The sequence below is a fragment of the Gavialis gangeticus genome, unplaced genomic scaffold (genome assembly GCF_001723915.1).
Source record: "Gavialis gangeticus isolate Ggan-Ray unplaced genomic scaffold, GavGan_comp1, whole genome shotgun sequence".
Lineage (NCBI taxonomy): Eukaryota > Metazoa > Chordata > Crocodylia > Gavialidae > Gavialis > Gavialis gangeticus.
The window spans coordinates 37130674-37144100 of record NW_017729026.1 but is presented as its reverse complement, the minus strand read 5'-3'; the positions used below and the strand labels follow the sequence as shown (position 1 = coordinate 37144100).

Sequence of the window (13427 nt, the reverse complement as noted above, 5' to 3'; positions counted from 1 at the left end):
CCCCCTGGCATAACAAGGAATAACGGCCACAAGTTGTTGGAGAGTAGGTTTAGATTAGACATCCATAAGAACTACTTCACAGTTAGGATGGCTAGGATCTGGAACCAACTTCCAAGGGAAGTTGTGCTGGCCCCTACCCTGGGGGTCTTTAAGAAGAGGCTTGATGCCTACCTGGCTGGAGTCATTTAAGCCCAGTTTTTCTCCTGCCTGGGCAGGGGGTCGGACTTGAAGATCTACAAGGTCCCTTCCGACTCTACTTCTATGATTCTATGATTCTATGATATGAATCTTGCAGCTACAGCTTTGCCTATGGGGCCCAGTCATTCCATGAACAGTTAATTGATCATTTTGGTTAAACTTATGACAGACAAGTTACATTTGCGGGTTACAAACTTACAAGCTTTATATTAGCTAATATTACCTGTTTAGGAAAAATACCAAATGCCTCCAAGAAGCACATATTTATTGCTTATTAATCCCTCTGGTTCTTGCCGTCACACCAGGGAATGAGCACAGCAAACATCTGCCTTTTCATCAAACTGCTCATTCTCTGTGGGGCCTTACCTGGTTGAAAAAGTTTGTACCAGTAATGCTTTTCAGTTGTGGAGCAGACCCACTGCAGGACCTTCCCTATTAATTCAAGTGTTATAATGCCCAATGGGAGCAGAGCCCTGGAAGAGAAAACCACTAGTTCTGAGACTGGCTGGGCACTGCCAACACTTAGTTGCCCTGAGGTGTCAACTCTCATCTCTTGCAGCACAAGCTCCTTGTCTCCAGCCCCACACAACCCTGCAGGTTCAGCACAGAAAGTTCCCTCTCCACCACTCAACTCACTGCCTACAGCACAGATGCAATCCTGCCTGCCAGCTGGCGCATCCCCTCATGATGCATCTGGGGGCTATCAAGGAGTGGCAGAGTTCCCTCTTTGCAGAGGGCTGCAGCCACTCCCTTCCCAAGGGCTTAGGTAGGGCACAGGCCAGGGTCTTCACAGAAAGCCTAGGGAGAGAGGCCATATTTACAGACTGTAATGAGATGCTGCATCCAGAGCAGAACCAAAGCTCCCTGTCACTCAGGAGGTCCATTGCAAGACAGGCAGCTCAGATCAGACCAATGCTGCCATTCTTTATCTCACCTTGCAATCCGTTGACAGGCACGGGGAGAACAGGGCGTTGCACAAATCAGTGCTGGAAGACAGAAAGGATGCACAAAGGCTCTCCCAAGCCAAATGCACTATGGAAAAATTGGGCAGCCATTTTCCCAACATACAAAGGCCACATATAGAGCATGGGAACAAGCAGAAGTTACCTGCCCAGGTCCCAAACACTGGGAGCCCAGCATGTGCTGGTTACTAAAGGAGACTGTGAAGCCCCTGGGCTAAAACTGCCTGGCCTGTCCCAGAGGAGCTCAGATTGGAAGAACAAATAGGGCCTCCCAGCTTTAACATTTCAAACTTTGCCCTTCTCAGACAACCCCCACTTCTTTCAGCTGCCAGAACTAAGACAACTCAGCACAGCCCTTGGCAAGTACAAGAACACCCTGCAAGCAGCTAGCCTGAAGTGAGGCCAAACCTTTGAAAGCAGTCACAGCCTACTCCTTACCTGCAAGGGTTGCTCACAGCTGCACCTTCTGCAGCTGCCTCCTCTGGATACTCCCTGTGGGCATTGGCATGTCCTGCCCTACAGTGTAGCCAACTTGCTCCAAAAGAGCACAGACGATATCTGGGAGCAACGCCCTCAGCAATGGGCTGGAGTGAATGGTGGTGAGCATCTCCAAAGATGCACATGTCACCTGAAGGGATAGAGAAGACCAGAGTCAGCCTGGGGAAGACACCTAGAAATCCATAACTCCAAGTTTAAAGGTCTCCTCTTCTCATCCAGGAGAACACAGAACAGCTCTGGCAGCAGCTCCTTTAGCACTTGGCTCCCTTCCCAGTCACAACCCTGCACTCCCAGTCACATCCCTTCCCAGTCACATCCCTGAACTTCTGCTTGGGAAGTGCAGGGGCACCAGCAGCCTGAACGTAGAGCTGCAAAGCAGAAGGAGCCTCTAAGTTAGAGGAGTTTCTAGTTCCAAAGTCTTATGGAGTCAGCCAGCCATGTAGCATGAAGCTTTTGTGTTTCTGCTGCTGACAGAAGAGCATGTGTGACCAGGGGGACAGGAGAGTAGGGGAGAAAAGCTTGCCCCACAGCCTGGCATCCTACCTCAAGCTCTCAAGAACCAGGATTCTAGCCCTCAAGGGGGAACTGACAGAGCTGGGCCTGGGCTGTCACTTAATGCTAGAGGTCCAAGGGCCATGGTGTCCTTCGCTGAGCTCCTGTCTGCCAGCTGGATGTTGAATCTTGCTCATGAGCAAGCGTAGTATGTGGATGGTGAAGAAATCATCCCCACCCAAGGCCCTCCAGAGCTCAAAGGTGTTACTTTAATTTAACACAAATGACACATGAGCTGCAGATAGTCCCGTGATGTCATGAAGCAATAGGACATTGAAGCAAAGGCCAAGGGCTCTCCTGGTCTAGGACTGGGTTGGGGCATAGTAATCTCATTTGCCAATGCTGTTAGGCACAAGCCTGGCATTTCCTATGCAAATGCACTAGGACATTGACTCTGACCAAGTCATCCTAAAGGATCTGCAGCTGACTTGAAACTCTATGGACTTTGCCAGGCTGTGGGATGTGTGTGTGCCACCAGGCACAAGAGGCACAGAGTGGCAAGTACCTGTCCATTGGCAGAGGCTTTCTAAGGAGGCTGCTGGTTACTGCCTGTAGATGGAAGCCAGTAAGAATGGAAACACCTTCCAGCAGGAAGCCTCTCACAGACCTTTCCTGGATTGTTGGAATCTGGATAAAAATGGTGCCTAAGATGTCCAGCACCTGGAGGGAAGATAACAAGAACAAGGGCCCATTTCTCATTCAGCCAACACAATCCAAACAAATTCCTCCCACAGTTTGTCATTTTGCTGCCATCTTAGATATTCCTTGCTTTAAGGGGCCAATGTCCAGACACTGTTGTCTCCAGCTGATCCTAAGAAGTGAGCACGTCTCTATGTCCCTAGTTGGGGTGAAAATGGACACTGTGACGTGTGCAGACACCAACCAGCCCACACACTCTCAGCCATTCCCCTGCCCATGTGCACACACCTACAATCTAATTGCATGTGCCGCCCAGGACCTATTTCTACCTGACATTAACCCGCATGCTCTCACAAACACTCCAACAAGTATCAATATCTTGGGGTGGTTTTAAGAAGCTAATTTTGGCCTTTTGTCTGTGTGGATGCTCAGCGCAGGACCAACAAACACCATCAACTTCAGAAACCCTGTGAGACTCCCTTGGGACCATGAGCAAGATGACTGTAACTGTAATTTTTCCAGGAGAGCCCAGCTCTGCTGGAGCTGAACATTAGAGTCCACACTCTGCATTGCTAACTACACCTCCCCATTCTTCACATGGCCAGGCCTGCAGGACAGTGGGTCCAGTTGTCCATACCCAGTCCCATCCAGAACAGGGAGAAGAGGGAGGCTGCAATATCTCTGGCATACATTCTTTCCTGCACCCTGTTCCCAACCCCGTGGAGAGGAGCAGGATGGAAGGAGCATTTCACATAGCCTCTACCAAGGCTGGGAAATGCTTGAGGACACAGAACTCTCTCTAGCTCTTGCCTCACCCTGGACCGCCTGCATGGTGTGGCACTGAGGGAAGCATGCAGCCATTCCTTATGCCTAAGCATAGTGTTTCAGCCCAGCCACAGCTGGGTGCCTCAGACTCCTTATTGCCCTCTCCTGTTATATTTGCCCCAGAGTCTATGTTTCCAAACCTTCCACGGCTGAAAGTTCTTATCAATAGCCTAGGTTACTGAATCCCCATCTTGTCTTCCTGTCCTGTTTCTCTTGGATGCAGCTGATCTGCTATTCCCGATCTCTGGCTAGTAAGGGAAATGGAACTTGCTTCATGTCCAGGGATCAACAGTAAGATCACTGTTCACTCCATATGAAAGCAGTGTTTGAAAAGCATAAAGAAAATGCAGAAAGTCTCCTCAGCTTCAATTTTACCTCATCCAGAAGGGCATTTCCATGATCCCTAAGGATTGTAATGAACCAAAGTCCTGCTGATTCCAACACCATTTTGGGCTGGCAGAGAGCATGCCATCCATTATGCTCCCCACAAAGTCAAGGGCCTGGATGTCTGCTAAGTTCCAGGCAGACCAAGCACATTCAAACCTCTTTGACCCCAGCTTCAGGGAGAGCAGCCTGTGACCTGAGCCCTGCAGTTGTCTCAGCTCCAGATCTGACAGGAAGAACTACAGAGAGTTAAGGAAGGAGCTCCTTATCAGGGCATCCCAGTTCCAAGGGCCAGGGCAGGAATCACTTACCTCAGATGCTTAATGGCAAGCATGGCCCAGAGGTGAACAGGAGAAGCCAGGGAATCCATTGGTTCCTCTTTCATGAAGTTCTAAAAGGCAGAATCAAAGACATGACACAGGGTAAATGGATGTGAAAAGCAGAGAGCCTCCCCCACACAAACCCACCAGATTGCCCTCCCAGGTGGGCTGTAAATAGAGCCAGGGATGTGCTGGCCACTGCCCCAGGATCCTGTTCAGGTCAATGGCATCAGTTCAGAGGGCACAGAGCTTTATCTCAGTCACTCACCAGGCACAGCTGGGCCCTCCAAGACCAACCCACAATGCAGCATTGCCTAGAAAGCTTCAAGTGGTACCAGGTTTCTGGGCCCCAAGCAGACTCTTCATGAGGCTGTAATAATCCCATCACAGCCAAGGGACAAAACAGCTGCTCCCAGCCCAGCAGGTCCTTTGCAGTTTGGTCCCCAGGGCTCTTCCCCACTCACCACCATGTACCCCAGGAGCTCCTTTTTGTAAGTGAACTGGAAGCTCCTGGAGTCATTAGCATCCTGGATGGCATGGCTGATTTTACTGAATGACCAGATCTGGGTCAGCTTTAAGTCTGGGTCCTGAATTCCATGGGGGAACAACACAGAGATGGGGATGAGGAACAGAGAATCAAGGTCCTGAATGTAAAGATCAGGGATGAAAATCAGCCTCATTTGAATCCTTGAGAGATGTCTACAGGCCCCAGAAAGCCCTGGTCCCACACCCATCTCAATCGAGGTGTATGGCAGCAGCAGGGACTCCTGCCTGGGGAAGGTCATTGTACCTCCTGCCATTAGGGTCTGGGAAGAGCATGAACAGAGGTGGGGTCATTGAACATTTACCTTATTGATGATATTGATTCCAAGCACCTGGGAAATGAAATGCAAAGCAACCGTCAGCACCTGGAATGGCTCCAGAATGCAGCCCACTTCCAGGTCCAAAAAAATGGCTGGTTTGGTGAGTGTGGAGCAACACAAAGAGATGTGAGAAATACACAATCTCTTTCTCTGGTTGAACAACAGATGTAGTTGCCTCAGTGCCTGAAAGGGGCTGGTTGACTGCTGGGCCATTAACCTGGGAACTGAAAAATCTGAGTAGTAGAAACTGTGCTCCCCTCTGTATCACTGGAGACCTGATGTCTGGATCATGTCTCTTGGGAGAGGGGTTACCAGGCAGGGTAGCCACTGCCAAGCTGTTCTTCTCAAGGGTTTATAGTGGGAGGAAGTGTGAGAAACCCCCCACCTACTTGAGGGTCCTTCCCCCACTCGTAACCTCATGTTTCTCTCTCAGGAATAGCTGATCTATGAAACCCTGTTCTAACACAGGACAAACAAGTCTCAATTTCAGAGAAGACTGAGCAGAGCAAAGAGAGAGAATGAGCAAGCCATCTCAGCACAGGGATTCCTTCCAGCTGGGATGTTGTATGTCATTCCTTAAATGATGGCAGCTTGCTTCATAACTCACGGCCAGCGTTGACCATAATCTATCTCCATTACCCTGTCACAACAGAGAATTGCCCATTGGAGAGGTACAGGGGATGAAGAGAAATGCATTGATAATACAAGGGCAACAACTGGTCACCTACTTGGCTCATGCCACTAATTGAGATATCCAGATTTTCTAGGATCTCCACATATGTGGCTCAGATATTCTGTTCCTTCTCAGTATCCTGACTGGAACAGCTTTTGGAATTTTGCACAAGAGACAGAGAGCTAGTTTCACGAGGTAGTCAAGAGGCACTGACTGGACACTCAGTATCTCTCTCTTTCGCAGCCGGCTTAAGCATTGCACAGTTACCACTGATTTTATGTTCTTCCCAAAGCACAAGTCACTGCAGCTGAGATAATAATAAAAAAAACCAAGCTGGTGAGGCAGGTTCCCAGTTCAGAAACATCTCAAACACTGTGCAATGACCCACTAGACACAAAGTGTTTCTGGGGCCTGGAAGTGGGTTATGTTTTGAAAACTGCCAAGTTCTTACTTCCCTCATCCTTCCAAGAGAATCCTTCAGATTCAACCCAGTGGACACAAATGTGCTGGCATCACACACCCACTCTGCTCTGTCTGCTCCAGGGGCCCAGACAGCTCAATCCTCTGTATCTCATCAGTGTGATTATATCAATGGGCCAAGCTATATCCTGGGCACCAAGATCCATCCTTGGGACTCTATTTCTACAAGAGAGCATTGTTGTTCTCAAGGAAGTTTCCCTGAAAGACTGTGTGGTCAGGTTTTCACACCTCAGTGCCTGAAGGGGCAATTCTCAGCCTCATCAGAAGATATACATAATCCAGTTCAGAGTCTGGTCTTGCTGATACCCTGGAAAAAATCCAGAGTAACTTCACTGACATCATGAGTGTTCCCTTAGATCTGTTCCAGTGGAAATGGTCTGACCCTGGTTCTAATGACTCAGCCTGGCTGCCCTGAGGCACCCCATGCTCCTGCTCAAGCCAATGTCAGGCTTCAGCCTGCTAGAACAGCAGCACCAAGTCTCCAACCTCAATTTCTCTTACCATTTGGCTGCTATGCAAACTGGACTGCTTAAAAATACGGGTCAATAAGTCCCAGGCCCAGTTATCCAGGCTCTGAACATTGAGCAGTGTCCTGATGAAATGGAGGATGGCCTTCTTCACCTGGAGGGGAGGAAAGGACAGACTGAAGTCAGGACTGTCCTTATGCACAAATGGTGGGGGGACCAGCCATGGCACAAACCCTCCCTCAAAACTTGGAAAGGATGACAGGGAGGGAGAAGGGTCTCCAGGCCTTCAATTTTATTTCTAGGTTTTATAAAGAGGCAAGAGAACAACGTGTCCTTGCTACTTAGTAGTGCCATATTGGCATCTGAGAAAAAGCAGATCCCCTCCCCACTGTCAATCTGATAACACTCCTCTAGATCCTGACTCTCCCCAGCTCTGGAAGCAGGGGGCAGACTTTCTGTACTGCCTTCCCTGAAGACGCTGATGGGGGGAAAGGTTTTCTCTACAAGAAAACCAAGATTCTTGGGTGGAAATTTTGTGTCAGGTCCATGTGCCATCCCCAGCACAGCCACTACTCACAAATCACCTCAGCTGAGTACTCTGATCAGCAAGCATGCACCTCATGGTCTTGACTAGATCACATTATTTCTTGCTCATCTTTGGCACTGGAAGGAGAAGGAGGGCACAATATTACTGTGTTCTGGGAGCTCACTCTCCACAGCAAGATGCACCCAGATTGCAAAAGACCCACTTGTGGCAACCTGCACAGCCTCCTATCTCTGCTTTGGAACCTGGGAAAGACTCAGGGGCCATCACAAAGGTCTTGTTAAACCTCTTGACTTCAGAGTGCTGCCAGGAAAGGTGTCAAAGCAGGATTTGGACCCAGCATTCCTGTGTCATACAGCAGGACTCAGCATGCTACTGGCCCTCTGTGACTGACCAGCAGAGATTGGAGGTCTGGCTCTAGCTCTACACAGCCAGGGCTCTTGAGTGCAGTTAGAGCAGGACAGGTTATTCATCCTGGACAGTCCTTATTCAGTTCCTGAGGGGTCAACCAAGACAGCAGTCAATATGTTTGCTCTGGTCATACTTACAGTCAGAAGCAATGATGCCACTTAAGATTGCAAGGGACACCACATGGCTTGCCTCCTTGTCGGTCTTAAGCCAGGAGCCCACAAGGGAAATAAATTGGTCTAGGCTGCAAGGAAAAGAGCACAACCTCAGTGACCTCAGCACTCCTCATTCTCATTCCCCCTTTCAGGTTTGGCACAGTTCAGGAAGGTTCGAAGGAAACCCACATGTCACTTGGAGTCTCCTTTCCTTACCAAGCAGAGGGAGACAGTAGAACACCTTGACCTGGTTCTGTGATCTCGGCAGTTGTGCAATATCACACACCTGTGGGAAGAAGGGAAGGGATTCTGCACAGTCCCATCTGGGTGCAGATGAAAGTGTGGAATGGATCCTGAACTCTCACCATCTATGAATTGAACCAGAGTCTTTTTGAGTCTCAAGAGATATCACTGCAATCACAGCAAGAGCCAAGAATTCAAAGGTCCAGACCATAAATAAGAAGTTATCCTGATTTCCAAGTCCCTTTAGCAACATAGCTGCTCTTGGCTGCACTCACACAATAGGGTTGATTGTTCTGGTCCTGACTTGCTATGACAAAGGGATTTGCATGGACCTCCCCAGCAGTTGAGCTGGACCAAGGGGAGACAAGGAGGCCACCATCTGTTTTCTTCTTCTTGGGCAAGCAGAGAGGTCACTAGCAGTGTGGGGCTTTGCACCACCATGAGCTGGGTCTATCTGGCTAATGGGATTTGGTCTGCTGGGCCTCAGGATGAGTGGTACAGGATTGACCTCCCCTTACTTGGGTGTGCAGGGCAAAGCAGATGCTCTTGAGTTTCCCACTGGCAAGAGGGACTTGAAAATCATAGGCTACCTCCAAGATCTGTCTCAGACTCTGCAACAGAAGTTGAAAGTCAAAGGGAGGGTTAGAGAGGAGAACTATGGAGTGAGCAAGAGCAAAAAATTAGAGAAAAAAATACCTCACTTCCCCATGCTTAGTGCTTTACTGCTTTAGTGCTGGAAGTTTCCATTTCTGCAGCTCTGACCACACCAAATTGTGCTGTTTGAGCCCCTACCAAGGACCCTTAATACATCCCACTTAGATTACTACTTTCTGGGATTTATAGTCTTTCCAAAGGATGCCAGGTGGAGAGTGGGTCCCACAGCCCAAGGGTGTCACAAGCCCCAAAAGTGACGGCAGAGTCAGGACCAGCTAGCATCTGCCCACACAGCCCCAGGGACACAGGACAAAGGAGCACAGAGCTGAAGTAGGATTCTCCCCTTGGGTAAACCTGTGCCCAGGTGCAAACAAAGGCAGAGCACAGACTGTCTCACCCAGGAGAGACACACTCCATAGGCAGTGGGGTGGTAGCCATCCACTTCTATAACTCATAGAAGGAAGCCCCAAATCTCCATGGTTTAAACTGCTAGGCCCTGACCATAATCCCTGAACTCCAAAAGAGACGACCTCTGATCCCACTTACCCTGTGGAGCTTTGAGAGGGCAAGCTCAGAAGGAGCAGAGTGAAACTCAGCTGGAAGGAGCAGTCCAGTAGGTCATTTCTTTTGTCTCCCCTTATCAGACTTCCCAGAAAATAGAATTGGCATTCCCAGCACAGCCATGATCTACAGACCCGGGTGCTGTGAGTTTAGCCCCCAGTGGTAGGTGAGGCCAATCCATCAAGGAGTCTTGAACTGCACCAGGAAAGCCCCAAGAGAGCTACGGAGTTCCTAGGGCAAGTTGTACATGCACACACATGTATCAGTATGCACACCCATGCATACACAAAAGGGCCAATCCTGGATTCCCAGGCAGCATCTCACCATGGTGACATGAAAAATGTTGACCCCTCGTATTGCTGCAGGAGACAGGGGAGCCTCTCAAAAACAATATCACGATGCCTTTCATGGTGGAGAAGGAGACCCATTGCACATCCCAGTGCCTTGACTGAAGCCTGCTGCAGCTGCAGAGAGGGAGGCAGGACTGAGGCCCTCTGACAGACTTTCTGGGAGGTGGTCCATATCAGGAAGAGACACAGCTTTTCTTCTTCTCAGGTCAGCAGCATCCTTTGTCCATCATTGGACCAGCCCTGTCTGCATGGCTCCCACCTATGGCAGCTGTAAGGGGCCGTGGGATATGGACCTAGGACTGGCTCATGAATCACACCTCCCCACCGTGCTGATGTGCCCAAATTCATGTACAGAGAGAGCAAACTCCTCCTTGCTGCCATCCCCCTGGGCATCGAAGGAGTCATGCCTGGAAGGAGCTGCCCCGTATCCCAGTGATCACTGGCACACATTAATGCACACAACTGCACATTGCCTGTGGGCAGAGAAGATTCTCAGGCACGTGATATGAGCCCCTAAGACTGGATCTTCCCTACCAAGACTGCACAGACAGGCAGACATAGTGACATGAGACAGCTGTGCTACAGAGCTAAAAAGACAGCAGCTCTCACCTCCGGGTCCTTCCAGCTCAGCCAGATGCTGCTCATGAGGTTAAAGAAAGGGAGCACATGGAAACAGTAGTCGTCTTCCCAGCAGTTGGGGAATGGGCTTTCATCCCTGACCTGGAATTTCATGTTAACTTCCTGGGCAAAGCCTCTCACAACTGCAGAGGGAGAGAAAAGACAAGATGTTTGCACAGGAACATCCAAGTGAGGAGGTCCTGCTGCAGCAGCAGGACATGAAGGCCTGGTGGTCATGATAATGTCCTAGCAGCCCCCATGCTGCTCAGAGCAGATGGAGAATTCGGGACAGGTGGAGCAGGGGCTACAACTAGCATTCAATCTGCTCCATTTGCCCCAGAGCCTACAGGCAGCTCCAGCCTTTTTGATGGCTTCTGGGAAATACTCTGTAACAGTAATAAAGGGCCCAATCCTGCTCACTGCTCAGAGCCTCCAGCCAGCCCAGGAAGGGAAGGTTCTCCACTCATGGTTGGATCAGGCCCAGGAAGCGCAGGGGAGGCCCCACTTACCAGTGTGGTACACTCCAGTGGGGCCCAGGCTCTGTGTTAGGCCTTGTGTGCCCACTGGGGGCACCTGAAGCAGGGGTTGGAACTCACCTCCACACAGCGCCTGCTTCATCTGGTTGGTCTCCACCAGCCTCAACATAAAACACAATTAGCTGAGCGTCAGCACAAGGAAGGGCTCAGACCTCAGTGCTGCAGAAGGAGGATATATTGTGCAGTTAGTGACATTCCTGTCCACCTTCATCCCTCACTCTCAGGAACACGAGAGGTGAGCAGCACATAGGGGCTTTGAAGATGTCAGAGAAACCCCACAGTGACCTCCCCTATGTAGGGCAATCCTCTGTCTTCTGCCCGTCCCATGCCCAGATGCATGGGAGGAGGAGGGAGTGGAGGGACATGGGGTGGGGCAGGGCTCCTGCCCAATTGATCTCCACTCCTTCCTGTCCTGAAGGCACTTCCAGCTGTTACAGAAGTTAGTGCTGACATCTTAGAGCCAGGAGCTAGACACTTTGGGACCCAAATCCAGTTCAGTTGTGATGGCTCCATTGGACAGAGTAGTATTTATCCCCTCCCTCCACAGTCCCTGATCAGAGCCTGGAAGCAAGAGAAGCAATGCTGTACCATAGGCTGTGGCCAGGTTGCCCAGTGTACTCAAGAAGAAAATTGGAGGGAGCTCCATGATGCCCATGTGACTCCGCAACTCATACATCATCCAATTGTAAAATGTGTCAGCAAGTGCCATGAGGGTTTTTCCTGAAGTTCAGCATTTTCCTGCTAGAATAAAAAAAGAAAACTGGAGCAGATGCCTGACGCACAGTTTATACAGTGGTAAGTCAAGCTGGGGATAAAGTTGCCTCCCCTGAAAGGGAAGGAGAATAATGCATTTGGCTTAGCTGGTGGCTCAGTGTTTGGCCACTCCCTTAAGTCCACTGCATCCTTAGGTAACCTTTGACTCCAAGCAAAATGGCTTTCCCACCACCTACGAGCCACACACTGTAATAGTTTTTCCTGAATTAATGAAGTCCCCTAATAATTCCTTGCTTGAGCTCCCTAGCTCATAAATGCCAACTGAAACACTTGGATAAACAATATTTCAGCTCTGGTTGGTTGGCCAACTGCAGAATTCACCTGAACTGTAGGACAGCTTCAGCATGGACCAGGAAACTTCTTGGACAATGCTGTCACCAGAAAAGTACCTATGCACTCTGGTCTTTTCTCAGCAGAGGAGCCGCCCCATGTTTCAGAGGAGCTCAACACTGGGTTGGATCATGTCTGTGCTCTCCAGAAACATCTGGAGGAGATCTGCCTTGAACAAGGCTGAAGCCTCTAGCTAGGGTCCATGCAGGAGATACTCCATAGACTCAAGCTACATTGGACCAAACAAGCTAGGCATAGACAAAGGTTTTTTTGAGGAGAAACTGGGTAGAGATCACTCACCTGGGTCTTCCTCATGTCTTTGGAGGCCAAATTGATGATCCTCCTTACAAGGCTCCTATCCAGGCCCTTTGTGTCCCCCTGAAAGACTTTCTCCAGGCTGGAGTAAATGATTTTCCAGGTTCACAAGGCTGCTGGGCAACTATATTTCATATCTCAATGCTGTGAGATACTTGGAGAAAGACACTGAAGAGGCTCACGGCATTATCCACAGGGTGGGGGCTTGTTTGAACGTGGCTTATACCATATCTACCCTCCACTGGGGAAGGGGAGATGATGCCCATGTAAGCGTGCCCTGATATCACAGTGACATCACAATATGACAAGGGCATGTTGTATTGTGACCTTTAATAGGAGAGGAGAAAGGGAAAAGACACAGCAGATGGCCAAGTTTTAGTTGGGGTCCTACCCTGCACAGCCGCTCTAAATGTTTAGAGCAGCCACGTGATACAGAGCCATTGCCCTCTCCACATCTGCCTGGCCAAACCCTGGCCAAGATTGCTGTGAGTTTGGTCCATCAGGCATCTCTCTGCAGAGGCATCACTGGTGGAAAAACCATCAATGGAGGAAAAGGATTCTGTTGATTTGCATGTGAGAAATCACATTGGTTTCATTCATCACCACCCACTAGTAGCTCTGTTGGAGCCAAACCCTGTGGTCTGGCTACAACAGAAAGGTTTCCTAGCACAGCAAGAATGGGAGAGCTCTCTAGGCCACCCTCCTGGGCTGAGGCAGCTGGTACTGCCAAAGAGGCACTTTCCTTAGTGCAATTTCATTCGGCCAAAAAGCCCTTCTTTGTCAAGATGGAGATGATGCTCTGGTGTTGGCCAGCATCAGAAGGTAAAAATCTATAATCATCAGTCCGGTGCAGAATGGCCACAGCTGTACCAGCCAAAGGGGTGAGAGTGTACCTGGTCACAGAGAAGAAGCTACGTCTTCCCCTTTCTCCTGCTCTGCTATAAGATTTGCTTGCAAAATAGCCCAGCCAGATAGAAGGGGAGATTACTGTGATATTTGTTTATGGGAAAATAAGGGAAAGTCATGCAGACAATAACAATTCTTTCCTCCTTTACAATTAGTTGGAAAGTTGGGATCA

At 49.7% G+C, this 13427-nt stretch overlaps 1 long non-coding RNA gene across 1 annotated transcript; it reads right to left on the bottom strand.

Annotated features, from left to right (window-relative positions):
- Positions 1-7671: 7671 nt before the first annotated feature.
- On the bottom strand, positions 7672-8808 carry LOC109299729. Its single transcript, XR_002097969.1, has 3 exons — positions 8730-8808; positions 8185-8254; positions 7672-8052 (listed from the first exon to the last, which is right to left on the bottom strand). It is a non-coding gene; the product is annotated as an uncharacterized LOC109299729 (long non-coding RNA).
- Positions 8809-13427: the final 4619 nt, after the last annotated feature.